The 17,869-nt window shown below is 32.7% G+C and overlaps 1 long non-coding RNA gene across 1 annotated transcript; it reads right to left on the bottom strand.

The window, feature by feature from the left end:
- Positions 1 to 2,786: 2,786 nt before the first annotated feature.
- LOC116139058 lies at positions 2,787 to 4,259 on the bottom strand. The gene is made up of 3 exons (XR_004129381.1): positions 4,034 to 4,259; positions 3,730 to 3,917; positions 2,787 to 3,343 (listed from the first exon to the last, which is right to left on the bottom strand). It is a non-coding gene; the product is annotated as an uncharacterized LOC116139058 (long non-coding RNA).
- Positions 4,260 to 17,869: the final 13,610 nt, after the last annotated feature.

A 17,869-nucleotide genomic window follows, 5' to 3' on the forward strand; every position in this document is an offset into this window, starting at 1 on the left:
ATATCATTTCGGATACAATTACTTTCAAATGACTACCAAATAATCATTACCTAGACCTCCTGCATTTGAGAATTTAGCTAAAACACATTGACTAGAAAAAAAGTTTAAAAAATACCTTCAACCACCTAAGACCACCGCCGCCCGATGACGACAATCACCATATCGATGCAAGATCTAACTGTTTTCGGCTAGATCGAAGGCTAGAACCAGCCAGGTCCACGGCGACCTGGCTATTTCCAATCTTCAATCTGGTCAAAAACAGCCAGATCACAGTTAAAGATTTGCCCTTTTCATGTCCAAATCTATGGTCGTTTCACGGCTACATCTTTGGCAGTAAAACGACCTTACTGATGCACGACCAGTCATATCCAACCGGTTGTGCACTATTTTTGCAACTGCCGATGGTGTCGACAGTGGTGGCTAGCTACCGGCAATGGCTTGGGGTAGGTGGGGGTGATTTTGCTATAAATTAAAGTTTTATATAGCTATGGTGTTTTAGCAAAATTTTATATGTAAGGGTTTAAAAGAAATGATTAAAAAATTAATAACAAAAATAATATTATATCAATAATTTAAAAGGAGAAGATCTAGCAATTTATATAATATACCCATCCATTTACCTCCCAACTAAACATATCAATATAACATACCCATTAATTTATTCTAACCTAACGAAACACATTTTCCAAAACATTTTCAATAGTCTTCAAGATAATCTACCTTTCCATTAATATAACATTTTAATAAAACAACATTTCCTAAACCAAACTCACCAACAACTAATGTATGTGGGGTATCTAAACATGGGTCGGATTCAGTTATTTCGAAACTAAAAATTTAAGAATTTTACACTATGCCAACAAAAATCAATTAAAAAAACAAATTAAATAAAAAATATATTGTTATGTCCTGCTTCACGTCTTATGATATACTAAAAATGTTTGAGTTGAACTTCCAAAACTACAATGGAGACCCAAATAACCTGGGAGGATGTCTATGTAATTTAATATAATTTCTCCCCAACTTTTTCCTGAATAAAATGTTCACCTTTAAGTATCTAAAATAACAATTTACCTCCTATCATTAGTGTTTTAATATAGTTTTTATCATCTAAGTAACACATATTACCATTAATCCCGCTAAATTAAACACCAAGAGCTCTAACCGATGATGACAACAGAAAAATTGTTATTTTTCAAATACCTTACGAGGAAATTTCAAGAGACCTCACGGTGAATTTTATTAAATTCAAAACCAAATTATAACATTATGGTTGTGAGACTGTCTAATTAAAAATAAGGGTTTAAGCCAATTACCTCGCTCGTGGTTTTCAAAATTCGTAGGTGGTCCCTATGTTATGCGAATGATCCAACCACCTCCCTGCCGTTAGTTTTTTCCATAAAATCTAACTGTTCATTGATTTTGACCACTAAATGACAGTATTACCCTAATTTAAAAAAAAAAAAATTCAAAAGACAAGCCCAAAAATTATGTTAAATTAATAAAAATATATGTATAATCATTAAAAATAAACCAAAAAGTCTTAAAATTATGTTAAATTCATTAAAAAAAGGGGAAAAATTATAAAAAAACCTACCAAGTTCAAAAATTTCTTAAAATCTATATTAATTTTTGGCCTTTTAAATTGTTTGTAAAAAGTTTATGTTCTAGGCAATTTTATTGAATTTTTTATGTTACGTTATTTAAAAATAAAGATTTTTTTATTAATTTTGTGGAAACTCAATTTTAGGAGTAATTTGGTCATTGCATAAATCAATTTGCCACCTCCCTGCAGCCATATCCCACCCACTAGCAATGAAATTTGAATCTTACAATACGGAACCAATATTAACAACAAAAAAAATCAATCAAAATAAATAAAGAATTAATTGATTAAAGCCAATAACAGCAAATTGGGTTTTACATATCTAGTCTTCACCCTCGCTCTTTTTTACATATTAGGCATCTTAAAAAATTGATCAAATGGAGATTCATGGCTGATAATGTGATTAAAAATAATACAAATTGATGCCAACAACCAATTCTACCACCCCATTTCCCCATTGTTTTAGTGCCTCTCTCACTACTAAAACACACATGAGAGCCATCATGTGATGTGATTCCACTTTATTGATTCGGGTCTCTGGACCATCGCTTGACCATGTCACGTGCTCATCACGTTTTTTACAATGAGTCGAGAAACATTTTAAACTCTAGGTTTGGTAATAGTATGATTAGGGGTGTTTAAAACCGATTAACTGATTAATTTTCCTAAACTGAAACCAAACCGGTTAAGGAAAAAACTGGTTTTAAATATCGAAAAACCAATTTTGAATTGGTTTTAATTTAATATTTTATATATTTATTAATTTAATATTTTTATAATATACTGGTTTTTTATTTTATATTTTAATTTAATATTTTTATAATAAAATGGATTATAAAACTAGTTTTGGTTAACCAATTCTCATATTCTCGTAAACCGATTCTCATATTATCGTAAACCATTAACCAAAACCAAACCGATTTTCCGAATAATCGATAACTGATTCCATTCGATTTTTGTATTTTTTTAACACTCCTAAGTATGATAGGTCCCAAGGTTCTACGACATGAATCTTTTTAAAACAATCAATAACGGGGTTTTGTTACAATAGATTGTTGCAATAGCACATCAACATGAAACTTGTAAAACAAAAACGTGAAACTTGTAATATGCACTTTTACATGGTATTATATAGCCACAGCATAGCCATAGAAAGAAAGTAAACTAATTAAGCAAATACAACCAGAGTTTCACACAGAAAACAAGTAACCAAATAGTAGCAGCGTCCAAGAGTAGAAAGAGCAATCAACATCATTTCGCTGCCTAGAAAACCAAACATCACCAACATTAGATAGTAATTACGTTGAATCACAACACAGAAAACATCCGGCAGTAAAAGATTATATAGCAGTAGCCTTCATCTAACATATCTAATTAAATAGTTCAGCAACATAATCCGAATTCCAGGGAAGAAAATCCAGAGAATTTCAGAATGACATCCATCACAATATGTGTCCACTGGCCAGCAAAAAGGTTATCGTTAATGTGTGCACCAGAAACCAAGCAAGACTTAAACAATCACTGTCAATTTTGCAATTCTGAACAAAGCAGGTGGTATTGTCTTCCATTGTTGGTCAGCTTAACTTCTTTCATTACTTGGTTAGCTTCCTCCCACAGCATTGTAATAATCTTGTTAATCCTCTCCCATAAAGAATATCTCCTTATATTATAAACAGTTTGGCGTGTTTTTGCAGCTTTTTGCTTTCCTTTCAGTCATCTGGGAGGGTTGCAAACTGACTAGTATCAGAAAGGGGCAATTACACAATTCAGGAATTGAATGAATAATTCATAAAAAGAATTGTGCGACCTGATGTAACACAATATGCATGGGATGGGCCGCTGCCTCAATTTGGCCTTTTATCCTCATCAGAGGAGAAATTATCAAATGTCCCTCACACTTTGAGGCAATGAGTTTTTTATTTGAAATAAAAAACAGAAGACTATGCCTTCACCAGATGAATGCTTGATATTAAGTAATAATAGCACTTCAAACTGCAGAACATAGAGGGCATGGCATGGATTCACCCAAATATATAGTAATGCAAAAGAAGACAAACCAAATATAATGAACAGTATAAATTGCAGAAAGCTAGCTTCACAAGGCAACAAAAAGTAAACTTTACCTTGAAACCATTGAACTATGATGCAGGACACCACCACAATTATACAGAATACCATAGACAGTTCCAAGATTTGGCATATCTTCAAGATCAGGCAAACAAGAAAACCCCATAAATGATGGAGTGCAAAGCCTTGAATTTCCTCTTCGAGGATTTCCTACCAAAGTAACAAGAAAGATGCTGCGCAGAATCTGCATAAGTCATTTTTTAACACTTTACCACTGGAGGGATATGGGGATGTAAAAGGTTATCCTATCAACTTGTTCCAACCTACTATAATAAGCTCATGGGTTTGAACTTAAGTTACCTTTCATATAAGAAGATTTCAACCTCCAAGTTTCACTCAAGTGCTACTCGCTTCTTTTAGGACCTGCAAGCCTGTGTCAGTTCCATTCAGTAACAAATTTGGAAAACTGTAAAATACAATCAACATCTTACATCAATAATAACAATAAAAACAATAATGGCCTAGCCCTACATTATTTCTACAAGTGAAAAACATTGCAAGATCATTCCCTGCATTATGACTTGAGATCATTATATAATCATTTTCTTTTTGGAACAGAATTCATATTTACATGAAATTTATTGATTAGGCTTCTCTGGAGTTTAAAACTATTAATAATAATTGGGTGATTTTCATGAGCTTTATTAAAAATCCTGATAAGCCAATTAAATCATATAGGACATGTTTAATTCTTCACCCATAAATCATACAGGCAGATAACAAGGTTAAAATGCATTTTTAAAACTGAAAATGCATGGCTAAAAGTAATACATATATGCAGATAACAAAGTTTAATAGAGTATGAGAAACATCCAATGCTGGAAAGAGTTGTTACAAGATTTAACAAGTAATGATTTNTTGACTTAATAAAAATGTTATTTGACTATTAAATTTATAATTAAATGACAAAAATACCCCTTTTAGAAATAGATGAAAAATGACTTATACAAACAACACTAATCCCATACTTAGCGGATGTGGGATCCTAACAACTTGAATTCGCATATTTATATAAAACGTTGATGAATTGTTGATCTCCCTGCTTTTATTTTTTCTGTGATTAAATAATTAATTAGAGATGATGTTTTAAAATATACTTTTGAACACATGAATCAATAAGGATCCATTTTCAATTATGCTGAAAATATGAAAGAAAAAATAAATTACCTAAGACTGAATATGGTCATAAAGCTCTTACATAAAAGATGCTTTTTCATAAAGTAGTTTATATTTAGATTGAATAGTAACTAAGAGCGAAAATTTATCATTGACTACGTTTTCATATTTAGATTGAATAGTAACTAAGAGCGAAAATTTATCATTGACTACGTTTAGATGATTTGATTATTTGAGAACATGAATTTATTTAAATCTCATGTGGAACATATATTATATAATGCTTTTTTACTTTATTGTTGTCTAATTAAACTTGGCTTGGCTTACAACCCAAGTCCAGTAAAAATCTAATAGTAACTCTTAGGTCGTTGTAAGGTGGCAGCTTTTAATATTTTTTTAAAAGTCTAAAATACATCTAATTTTTTTTTATGTAAATAAAATTAAAAATTAATAGAACTATTAAAAAAAAAAAAAAAAACAGCTGTTAATTGAGAATCCTAGTAAATATTTGGAACAATTCCATTAATTATAAGAAATAAAAAATTAATTGTTAAGGGTATTTTAGATGTTTACGAAAAAAGTTTCAAAAAGCTAATACTTAATGAGGACCTAAATATTACTATCACATTCTACTGGACCTTACCACTTAGGTTATACCTCGGGGACCAAAGTGGATTTCACTCTCCCGTAATCTCTAAGTCTTTGCACTGCTTCTTGTGGATTTCTACTTTCATATTTTTTTCAGGAAGTTGCCTATTTTATTGTTTTCATCTCTTTTCTCGGAAGATGCATGCCCTACCTAAAATTTTCAAAACTCTAAAATCTAATTCATAAGGGTTAGGTAAGAATCGGAAATAAAAAATATCAGAGTTTCGAATCAATAGTAACAAGAACAAAATCAATCAACAAAACAAATTTATTAATGAATTAATTGAAGGAAAAATAAAACAACATATAATTGATTTTATCTTCCACTATCTCTCAGTGTTTGCAATATATTTTTCTCCTGGAAGATGCGTTATTCCCTTTGTCGCTTTTTGACTTGACTCAGAAATGCAATCTCAATGAGCAATTAATGGGCTCTTTTCCTGCATTTCTAATTTCATCATTTCCCCTGGAAGACGCTCCCCATTTCATATTTTTCTTAGACTTATTGGGCCGTGATCATTGGGTGTGATTATGACACTAATTCAATATTAATACCTTATTAAATATGGAGGGAATATTTGGTTTGCAAATAAAAAAGTGATCAATGGTGAAATGAATTTCATTCACACCTATTTTTAGTAAATTTCCTTGAAATTGTCTCAATGAATTGCTTTTCCTAGAAGTAAAGTGATGGAAAAGTGTGTGCCTCTTTCTACTTTTGCCCTAAAAGTCTTTCTTTAGATTTATCACTTTATTAAATAAAACTGATTCAATTTCTATGAATTGGAATGTCTCTTGCTTTATGTCTAATACCCATAATTTGTGCTTCTTTACCCATTCATCCCTAAAACCCCATATCAATCAAACCCTAAACAAATACTACTCTATGTAGAACATAACAGAGCAAAATACTCTTATAATGGTAGGTTACAACAGTATTAAAAGGCAATCAACATCAATTAATTATCCAAAAAAACAAACATCACCAACATTAACATAGTAGTAACCTTCATCCAACATACATGATTAAACTGCATTCCAACAAGATAATGTGATGTCAAAATTTCAAATCCATAAACATCCTATCTGGGCTAAAGACAATTATAATTTTATAATTTTATATATATATGCTTGGGGTCCCAATAATTTTGCTTATCGAACACGGTGAAAGGTTCGTGGACAGTGGTCAAGAATAATTTAGAAAACAAAAAGTAATGAAAAGACATGTAATTTTATAAAACTTGAATATTATCCTAAAGTTGATAGGCTGGGTCATCCTCATGCCCCAGAGTAGTCCTTTTTGGTTATTGCTTTGCTGCTATATCAATAAGGAGAAAAACAGATTGAGTCGTCAAAGAAAGAAAAGAAGATGCGACCGAAAAGGAGTCGGTGGGAAACAATTTTATATGAAAAGTTCAAGGGCATTTACAATAGTGAGTCAAAGAAAGAAAAAAAGATGGGACGAAAAAAAAAAAAAAGCTAGTGGGAAACAACTTTATGGAAAGTTCACGCAATTACAGCCTCTTACAATTTTGAGATGTTTGTTTGATTTTTCTTCAGAGATTGGTTTCTTCTTCTCCACTGCAGCTCTAGTAGCGAACAGTGAAAGGGGGAGAAATTATAGAAGAAGAAGAAGCAGCCGTCCTAATTCATAGACTTTCATTAATTAGCCAAATTAATTTAAAAAGATAATTTAATTTTACAGCACTCCATAGTCCATAATGTCTATCTTTTAAATTAATGTACCCCAAAAACTGCAAAGGAATGCTAACAAAATGACAAAACAAAGCAAAGCTTAAAATACCGTGTCGAGGTTCAGAAGCAGAGCAGAGCTGCTGAAGGAAGGAAGGAACCAAAAGCAAAAGCACTTTGATAGCTGTAAATGATGATATGATGTAAGTATGAGACGCTGATGCAAACTTGAAAAATGTTACAGGTTTAAATCACAGCCGTCCGATTAGTTTTGATAATCGAGTAGTATCATCAACTCAGATTGTTTCAGTCAATTCCCAAGTCTTCATTTCAGATCCTTTGTTGAAGTGTGGGCTTTGATGTCTGTCTTGTCAATATCATATTTTCATCTATTTTAATTAAGTTTCAATTTCAATTGTTTCAACATACTAAATTAAGACAACCGATGCATCAAACAATTTTTTTTATTTTTTTAAATTTTTTGGGTGGAATTCTTTAAAACTGGCTTTATATACTTTTGAAGAGGTCTATTTTATTTTATTTGTTTTAGTCGTTCCTAATCTGAGAAACTATCATATGCCACTTTAAGATGTCAACACCTCGATCAAAGCCCGAGGTGTATTTTAAAAATTCGTAACATTTTCAAATTATACATATTAAAGTGTGGCTTTAATGTCTGTCTCTAGTCAATGTCAACACATCGATCTAAGCCCAAGGTGTATTTGAAAATTCATAACATTTTCAAATTATACATACTAAGGTGTCACCTTAATGTCTGTCTTGTCAATGTCAGCACCTCGATCCATATGCCACTTTGTTGACGTGTGGGTCCTAATGTCTGCCTTGTCAATGTCATATTTGTAACATTAGGTTTCAGTTTCATTGTTTCAAGTTTCAGCATACTAAATTATGACAATCAATACACCAAACAATTTTTTTATTTTTTTGGGTGGCGTTCTTTAAAACTGGATTTACGGTTTGCCACTTTATTTTATTTTATTTGTTTTAGTCGCTCCTAATTTGAGAAACTATCCATATGCCACTTTAAGTAGGGCTGTGCTGCCTGTGCAAATCAGGAAAAAAAAAAAAGAAAAAAAGTTAGGTGAGAACATTATTTGGTACAACTCCCTGTCAAATAATAATTTCACCATTAAGAAAGGGTCATTCATGAAAATTTCTCTAAATTGAGTGGCGTAGACTTTATGGAAGGTTCAAGGAAGTTGCTTAGAGATTCACCAGTGATATGCTTTTATAATTTTGAGATGTGTTCTTGAGATGGTGTTTTGAGTTTTGTTGAGATGGCCTCTTCTTCTTCTTCTTCTTCCACTACTCCTTTAGTGATACAGAAGTATGATGTTTTCATTAATTTCAGAGGGGAGGACACTCGCTATTGTTTTGCCAGCACTCTACGTGGACTTTTGCTTGATAAAGGTATCACTGTTTTCTTTGATGACGAGCTTGAGAAAGGAGATGAAATTTCGTCATCTCTTATGAATGCAATTGAAGAATCAGCTATTTCCGTTGTCATTATCTCAAAAAGTTATGCTTCCTCTAGATGGTGCCTTGAAGAACTTGCGAAGATCATTGAATGCAAACAAAAGCATCAACAGATAGTATTACCAATTTTCTATTATGTAGATCCAGCAAATATACGGAATCTGAATGAATGTTTTGGGAAAGAATTTGACAAGCTTGTAGAAAGTTTTAATAAGGAGAAGTTAGAAAAGCTACAAATGACAGAAGAACAATTTGAAGAGAAGATTCAGACATGGAAGAATGCTTTGACAAAAGTAGCCAACCTATCTGGCTACATCGCAACTAACACAACGTAATTTTCTACTCTTTTGCAGTACTTATCGCTTCAGATGAGTTTCTATTTCTTTTTCTTTTGTTAAGTTTGCGAGAGAGAAAATATTTCATAGAATACATGAGCATATAAAATCAAATCTAAAATGCTTCTGTACTTCGAGAAGTTCAACTTCACAAATCACAAGTAATGACTAATTATTTTTTTTCATTATTCCTAAAGTTCTATTTATTTTAAACATTTTGTGTCACACCCCCTCTCGGATAGTCCATATCCCATCGGATCCGGGTGCTTCGAGGGACTAGGATTCCGAAAGGAGGGGTGAATATTTCGAAAACATTACATAAAAATCAATTACCAAACATAAATTAGAAATACAAATAGTCTCTTAAAACATAAGTATTAGAAATCAAATACAAAACATTCGTATCACATTAAACTAAAATGAACACACATCATAAAGTAGAACATGTGTCTAGGGTTTAGGATGAAATGTATGCATGAATTTCACTTACCTTCAACCAATTTCGGATTTCCCTCTTTTCTTCTTCCTTTTTTTCTCTACCTCTCTTCTCCGACTTTGCCCCAGTGATGGAACCCTAGCCCTTTCTATGCTAATTAGGCAAATTTAATAGCCCTTCATCGTTCTAGTTGTGACACTTTCCTCCCTCAAAGTTCCTAATTCTTGCACTTTGCACCCTAAATTTTAACCAATAATTCTTAGTAAAACTTATAAAAAAACACGGGGTATCACATTTTGAACAGTAATTGGTCATTAGTCAACAATCTCAAGCATTATCGTATGTTTAATTTGTTAAAAAAAATCTTCAACATTAAGATGTGGAATATCAAATTAAGGTTATATAGATGCAAAGCCAAAGATCAAATTCCATTTACGGTCAATTCTGACCAAATGAAGTTATATAGATGTGTAAATCTTTTCTTGGTCATATACCTTTTACAACTGTATTTTTAGTTATTTTTAATCACTAACATAATTCTTCTAGGAGAATTTCTGATGTTCAAGGGTGAAATGACCTATTTCTTTGATCAATTATTGCAGAATAGAAATCACTTTTTTTTTTTTTTTTCCTTCTCCTGGTTTACTTGGATTACTTATTAGTATTGTTTGTTTTTCTTACAAGGGCTACATTTGACATTGCAATGAGAGTTGTTCAGGAAGTTTTGAGGAAATTAGATGATTTGCATTCAGATGCTGATAATAAGAACTTGGTTGGAATCCAAGGTATTTGTGATTGCATAGTTCATTATTTATGCGATCAAGTTTATGGTCGTGATTTTCAAGTTAAAGTTAATTTTCTCGTCATAGGAATTTGGGGAATGGGTGGTATAGGAAAAACAACTATTGCAAAAGTTGTATACACTAGAATAAAAAGTCAATTTGAAGCTTCTTATTTTGTTGATAATGTTAGAGAAAGATCAAGTGGTAATACTAAATTAGCTCCTTTGAAACAAGAAATGTTTTCTCCAATATTAGGAGATAGGCCTTCAAAAATAGATTCCACCTTTATAAAACGAAGGTTTGGCTCAAAAAAAGTCCTCATTGTTTTCGATGATGTGACACATTTTAAGCAAATAGAGTCTTTTATTGAAGATCCTAAATGTTTTGGCAAGGGAAGTCGAATTATCATTACAACAAGGGATAAGCAAGTGCTTACAAATTGTGAATTGCCTGATGATTATATATTTATGATAGGGGATTATCTAAAGATGATTCTCATAGCTTTTTAATAGGTATGCTTTCCACCAAAATCATCCTTAAGAATTATTGATTTATCACAAGAGGTAATGATGTATGCTAAAGGCGTTCCATTAGTTATTGAAGTGTTGGGTCCCTTTTATATGGCAAGGCAAGAGATGTTTGGAAAAGTACAATAGATAAATTACAATAATTCCGAATGAGGATATTCAAAAGGTGCTAAAAATAAGTTACGATAACTTGAAGATTTGACAAGAGCATTTCTAGATTTGCATGTTTTCTAAAATGGAGATAGAGAGTTTGCACACGGTCTTAGAGGCTTGCGGCTTCTTTGCAAAACGTGGTATAGATATTCTCATTGACAATGTCTAGTAACCGTATCATGCGATAACAAAATAACAACGCATATTTGCTTCAAGAAATGGGTTGGGAAATTGTGCGGCAACAATCCACGAAGATGCTGGTGCACGTAGTCGTCTATGGTATCATAAAGATATATATAAAGTATTGCAGGACAACGGTAAGTGTCAAAGAAAATATGCAATTTTCCATTTTTTTTTTTATGAAGCTAGTTACAAATGTGACATCTAAGGTAATTTACTAAATCAAGAAAACCGCAAATCTTACATTTTTTTTTTAATATATATATTTTAAATTTTAAACTATATCCCTCCCTTTGATTTCTATTTCATACATGTGAGATTTAAGAAAACAGCAGCTATAGAGTTTTGTTTCAACTTTTTATTTGTGCATTTGCTTACGCAATAGAAGGTTTGGGTGAGCTAGGAAGAGTATTGTTTTATATTTAAGAATTAAAAAGAGTACAAAAAAAATTTAAAGCTTTGACTAGTACCTAGTAATTTAATCTTAAATTATGTTTATAATTAGCTAATTGTCAGCTTTTTTCTGATTGTCAGTGGACTAAAGCGATACAAGGCATAGGTTTGGATATGTCTCAATTAGAGGGACAAATCATACACTTCCAACCTCGTGCATTGGAAGTGATCATAATTTGAGATTATTTAAACTACTAACTCAAACTATGAAAAGAATAACAGTAGTGGGGTACGTGTTTCTGAAGCCTTAATTCTGTTTCTATAGAGCTAAGACCTTTGTTGGCATGGATGCTCGTTGAATCATTGTTGTCAAATTTCTTGCCGGAGAACCTTGTGGCCTTGATATGCCTTATAGCAATATTGAACAACTTTGGCCTGGTGCTGGAATAATATTGATGAGTATACTGCACATACATCACTTTCATACAACATTTTTCATACAATATTATGTGACAAGATATTGATTGGCTAATTAAAGTTAAATTAAACTTTCATCCAATTATTCTTGCCACATAATGTTGTATGAGAATTATGTATGTGTGTATTATTCTATATTGATATTTATGTGATTACTTTCGGTTGTATATTAAAGTTACTAACTATCATTTCTTCCTGTCAACAGCTTCATAAATTGAAATTTTATCGACCTCAGTCATTCGACGCTTCTAAAGTTCATGATCTTTCATTGGCCCAAATCTTCAAAGTTTAATTTTAGAAGGTTGTTCAGTTTGCATGAGATTTCCTCTTCTATTCAAAGTCTTGATAAACTTGTTATCTTAAATCTAAGGCACTGCAAAAGTCTTCATTGTTTTCCAACTAGCATTGAATTAGGATCTCTTGAAAAAATCAGCCTCTCTTATGCTCAAACTAAAGATGCTTCCTAAGATCTCGAGTAATGCAATAGAGTTACTTTTAGATGAAACTGCAATAGAGGATTTGCCGCAGGATAGAGAGAGCCTTCCAAACTAGTTATATTGAATCTCAAAAATTGTTCAATGCTTAAGAGTCTCCAGCAATATTTGTAAGTTGAAATCTCTTGAACACTGAATCTCTCAGGATGTTCAAAACTAGATGATTTGTTGACAACTTACTATATTTAGAAGCTCTGAAAGAATTAAATCTGACCAACTGTTGTATCGAGGTTACCTAACATATTGGTCAGCTATCCTCACTAAGAGCTTACTTCTAGGCAGAAACAATTTTGAGAGCATTCCAACAAGCATCACAAACCTTTCCATGTTATCTTCTCTTACTTAAGCTATTGCGTGAAGCTTCGATCATTACCAGAACTTCCATGTCAATTAGTAAGTATTGAGCACACAATTGCGTGGTCACTGGAGCATCACCAAGTTGTCAATCTATTCTCCAGAAATTCCCCCAAAACCTAAGAGTGAACCTCATCAATTGTTTCAAACTGGTGGATCAAAATGCGTTCGAAAAATTGTGGAAGATGCTCGAAAGAATTTAAGAGTCCTGAAAAACCAGGAGGTCTCTCTCTCTATTGCTTATTTCATATGATTTTAATTTCTTTCATTGTAACAAGAAGTTTAATGATGTCCCAACTGATGAGCTTTATTTGTTTTATTTTTTATTTTTACAGTTTACTGCCCAGGTAGGGCTTTTATCTTTTTCCCAGGAAACGAAATTCCAAAATGGTTCTGCTTTCAAAGTACAGGATCAGCTATAACTTTCAAGATGGCACGGTATTTGACCGCATTTAACTTCTTCTATGGTCTTGCTGTCTGCGCCGTTGTAGAGTTTCAAAACAATCATAATAATGAAGGACACGGTTTGTCAGTGGGCTTTGACTGCATTTTAGCAGGTGAATATGGTACCCAATCTTCCAATGCACTTTAGGTGGACCTGACTATGTTGACACAGATCACGTATCCTTGGATATTATAGATCATTTGGCCAGATTGTGGCGTAGACGAATTACTAACTTTCCTCTTCGAAAGGTGACCGTCCAATTTTTTTTCATAATTTAAATATAAGGAATGTTGTTTGCCGATGAAAAAGTGTGGAGTGGGAAGTTTATGCGGTGACGAGCTAATCCAGGTCAGAGTAAATCTAATATGATGCTTGTCTTTGCTATTTCCTTCCCATATCTCAAAAGTAATGGTAATTATATCCTAATGTTAAATAAAATTCTCACACTATGGAGTAGTCTGCCAAGGATTGGAGCCACCATTGTCTTACTGATAAATAAATAAATTGATATTTAAGAAAACAAAATATTATGGTAGGAGTAATGCATACAATTTTTTTTTTTTTAATAATTAAGAAAGGACAAAGTTCTATTTAGAGCAAACAAAAAGGACAAATTCATTTAAAGAATATTAGATTTTACTATCAAGAAGGGTAAAAAGTAATTCAATAATTCCCAATATTTTACTGAGTATTTATAAATTAAAACTATAAAATCAGATTTAACTAAAAAACTCTCAAAAAAAAAAAAAAAAAAAATTAGAAAAAGAAACGAAAAGAAATGGAGGCCATTTAGATAGTTGTAAAATATATTTGTTTTTTTTTTTGGTTTAATTTTAAAATATTTTTAAATTTTTAAATATATGAAAATATGTTCTTGGTTTTTTAATTATTTAATTATCTACTTTCATTTTTTGAACGTATAAATAATGGAAAATATAATATATATTTTTTATTTTTAAGTTTTTTAACAAATTTATCTTCTAAATTTTTTTTTTATTGGCGTTTTAAGCCGGTGCTTATAGACCTGGCAAACGGGCGGTGTACCGCGGGTCAACGGTACCCGTACCCAACGGCGGGTACGGGTAATACATATCTCGACCCGTAAAAATTAACCCGTACCCGGCCCGCCCGTGACTTTTACGGTGGACCGGTACTACCCGCGGGTACCCCTGACCCCAAATTCAAAATTAAAAAAAAAAAAAAAAAAAAAAAAAAAAAACTGCTGAATCAGAATGACTTGTCTCGTCCTCTCACTGTGACACGTCTCACATCTCACTCAACTCAAACCCTAATCTAAAGTAAAATAGCAAAACTTATTAGAGAAAAGAAAAAAAACGCAGCCATTCTCTTCCACAGCAGCTCCCAACCTCCACTGCTCCAGTCCTCTCACAGCAGCTCCACTCCCTCACTCTCTCACTCTCACAGCGCTCCACGATCCCTCATTCTTTGACTTCTCTAACGCACACAGGTCACGGCAGCGACAGCAGTCACCGCAGAGCATCTCCTCTCACGGCAGCAGCAGCAGCAGATCTCACTCACGGTAGCACCAGCACAGCAGCAATGTCTCCTCTCACGGCAGCAACAGCACAGCAGGTGGGCAGGACCTTTAAATATTTTGTAGAATTGAATATTTGTTTCGTAACAGTCTGTTACTAGGTTCAGTGAGTGGTGGGTTGTGTTTTAGACTTTCAGCTCATTTATGATTTGGTCAGTTCATTTATTTGTTGACTATTTTGTTAAGTTTGCACCGTCAATTAGTTGAAGACTTTGTTAGTAAATGTACCCTTGGTTTAATAGACATTAAACAGAAGGATAGCAAGTGTATTTGGATTTCCTCAAATGACCATAAAACTTGATAGACGTTCTAAGAATTGCATTCTCTTTTGTATAACAACACTCAGAGGAGACTTTCTTAATTTTTCTTTAACCATTTTAGATCAGTAGTTATTTAAACATTTAAAAAAAAAATGAAATGAATTAATTAAAATAATAAGTAAACCAAATATTACAATATATCTTTAACTAAAGCCACCCTTTTACTTGTTAAATAATAGTACATGTGCATCAACTACTTAAACAATGTATTTATTAACATATCATATTAGTTTCAATCAAGAAATGCCAAATTAAGGCTTTAGATGCTGTGTTTACATTTTCATATTAGATTTTATTCACATTTTCTCCTTGGACACTTGAACTCTATCATTAGTTGGTCTAATTTAATTTAAAATAGATCCAAAAGATTGGAGGTAAAATAGAAAGGGGCCCCATTTTACAATATAATTTGATAAGAAATGAAGTAATTAACACTCGGAACCCAAATGGTTATAGTTTAATTAGGGATCTCCTTAAAAGTTGGACAAAGTATACATTAATCCAACGTGTTATTATAGAATATTTTATTTATTTGACAATTTTTTTTTTAATATTTATCAAATATATTTTCTATTTCTGATTGTGCACCCAACATATTAGATTATTAGTAAGTAATCATGTTTAAATTCTTTTATAATTTTTTTTTTTTTTTGGATGAATTGTTATGAATTATATTGGTTATACTTATTGGAGTTGAGGGTGTTGATTGTTGAGTTGGAAAAATCCAGTCATTTGGTAGGGCTTTTTGCTTGTAAAATATATGGGATTGTTTTTTTTTTTTGACGAATTGTTATGAATTATGATTGGTTAATTAATTTAAATGTAAATACTTTGTTGTGTCCTTTAGATTGGCTTGGTATAGAGGACTCTACAGATTTAGGAATGGGTCGTAATGTAGCCGTAGGTCAACTTCCTTCTACTGGTAGTACTGTTTGTCCAAAAAGACGTAAAGTTTCAGATGTTTGGGGTCAATTTACAACATATACAGAAGATAATGGGGAAGTGAGGGTAAAGTGTTCGATTTGTGGTAAGTCTTATGCACATGGTAGTTCCAGTCATGGGACTAAGAATATGAGGCGCCATATGGAAGGTTGTCCTAAACGTACCATTACTACTAGTGTAGATCAAATGATGATGGATTGTGACACTAAATTGAGACGTTTGAAGATTTCTCAAGAAATTTTCGTGAGAAGATGGCAATAGGAATCATAAAACATATACCCATATTCAATAGTGGAGCATGAAGGAATTAGGGATGTCCATATGTATTGAATCATGAAGTTAACATTATACTAACACCGCTAAGGCAGATTACTTAAAGATATATTACAGGGAGAAGGAAAGGATAAGCTTGCTTTAGAGGGTTTCGGGTAGAATATGCTTGACTTCTGATATTTGGAGTTCTTGTACTACTGATGGGTATATTCTTTAACGCTCACTATGTTGATAGACTGGGAGTTACAGAGTAGAATTCTGAATTTTAGCCATATTCCTCCTCCACACTCAGGGGCTCTTTTGTCAGACATAGTGTATGATTTCTTAAAGATTGGGGATTGAAAGAAAGTCTTCTCTCTTACATTAGACAATGCGTAATAATGATAAAATGGAAGACATTTTAAGGAGTCAACTTTGTCTGTAAATGTTTTATTATGTGATGGTTCTTTTTTTCATGTGCGATGTTGTGCACATATCTTGAATTTGATAGTCCAAGAAGGGTTAAAGGTGAGTAGCGTGGCTTTGCATAAAATTCGTGAAATGTGAAATATGTTAAAGGAAGTGAGGCTAAAAATGAAGTTTGGAGAACTTGTCAAACAAATTGGTGTAATAAGCTCAAAAGGATTACGAACTGATGTTCCCACGAGATGGAATTCCACTTATTTAATGCTTGAAAGTGCTTAATATACCGTCGTGTGTTTGTTCATTTGGCACTGATAGATCCCAATTATAAAGTTGTCCTTCAAATGAAGATGGGATAAGGGCGAGAGGATTGCAAGTTCTTGCAACCATTTTATGAGATCACTACTCTTTTTTCGGGTTCCCAGTACCCCACAGCAAACTTGTATCTCAGAATGGTGGAGAATTCAAGTGCGTTTATACGAAGAGATGGAAAATGAGGATGAAGTTCTTAGTACCATGGCAAGTCAATGAAAGGAAATTTGACAAATATTGGGATTCTATACAGTTGTGTAGCAATTCAACATTCTGGACCCACGTTTCAAGTTTGAGTTTGTTGAGTTTTGTTACAAAAAAGTTGATGGCCCGTAGTTGCAACAAGAAGTTGGAGTTGGTGCAACAGGAGTTGTATAGGCTTTTTGCTGCTTATGAGAGTCTAGTGGCCATGAGGTTCCCACTGGAGATATTGCGGACAAGCTAGTAATCCTCATATCATTGGAGATGATATCTGTGTAAGTCAATCATCCCAAATATTTTTATATTCTGTGATTAATAAGTTTTCTTTATTTTGTAATTTTGCTTTATTAAATTTAACTATTTAAATGGTGCAGGAATTTGACTACTACAAGAGTGACTTTAGTGCTACTAAGAAGTCCGAATTGGATACTTTTTTGGGAGAGGCAAGATTTGATCGCATCAAATTTTGCATTTGGATGTCCTGACCATTGGAAGAAAAATAGTGATCGTATCCGATACTTCGATGATGACCCGTGATGTGATGAGTATACCAATAACGACTGTTGCTTCGGAATCCAGTTTCAGTATTGGTAGCAAAGTGC

This window comes from Pistacia vera, unplaced genomic scaffold (genome assembly GCF_008641045.1).
Source record: "Pistacia vera cultivar Batoury unplaced genomic scaffold, PisVer_v2 Contig347, whole genome shotgun sequence".
NCBI lineage: Eukaryota > Viridiplantae > Streptophyta > Magnoliopsida > Sapindales > Anacardiaceae > Pistacia > Pistacia vera.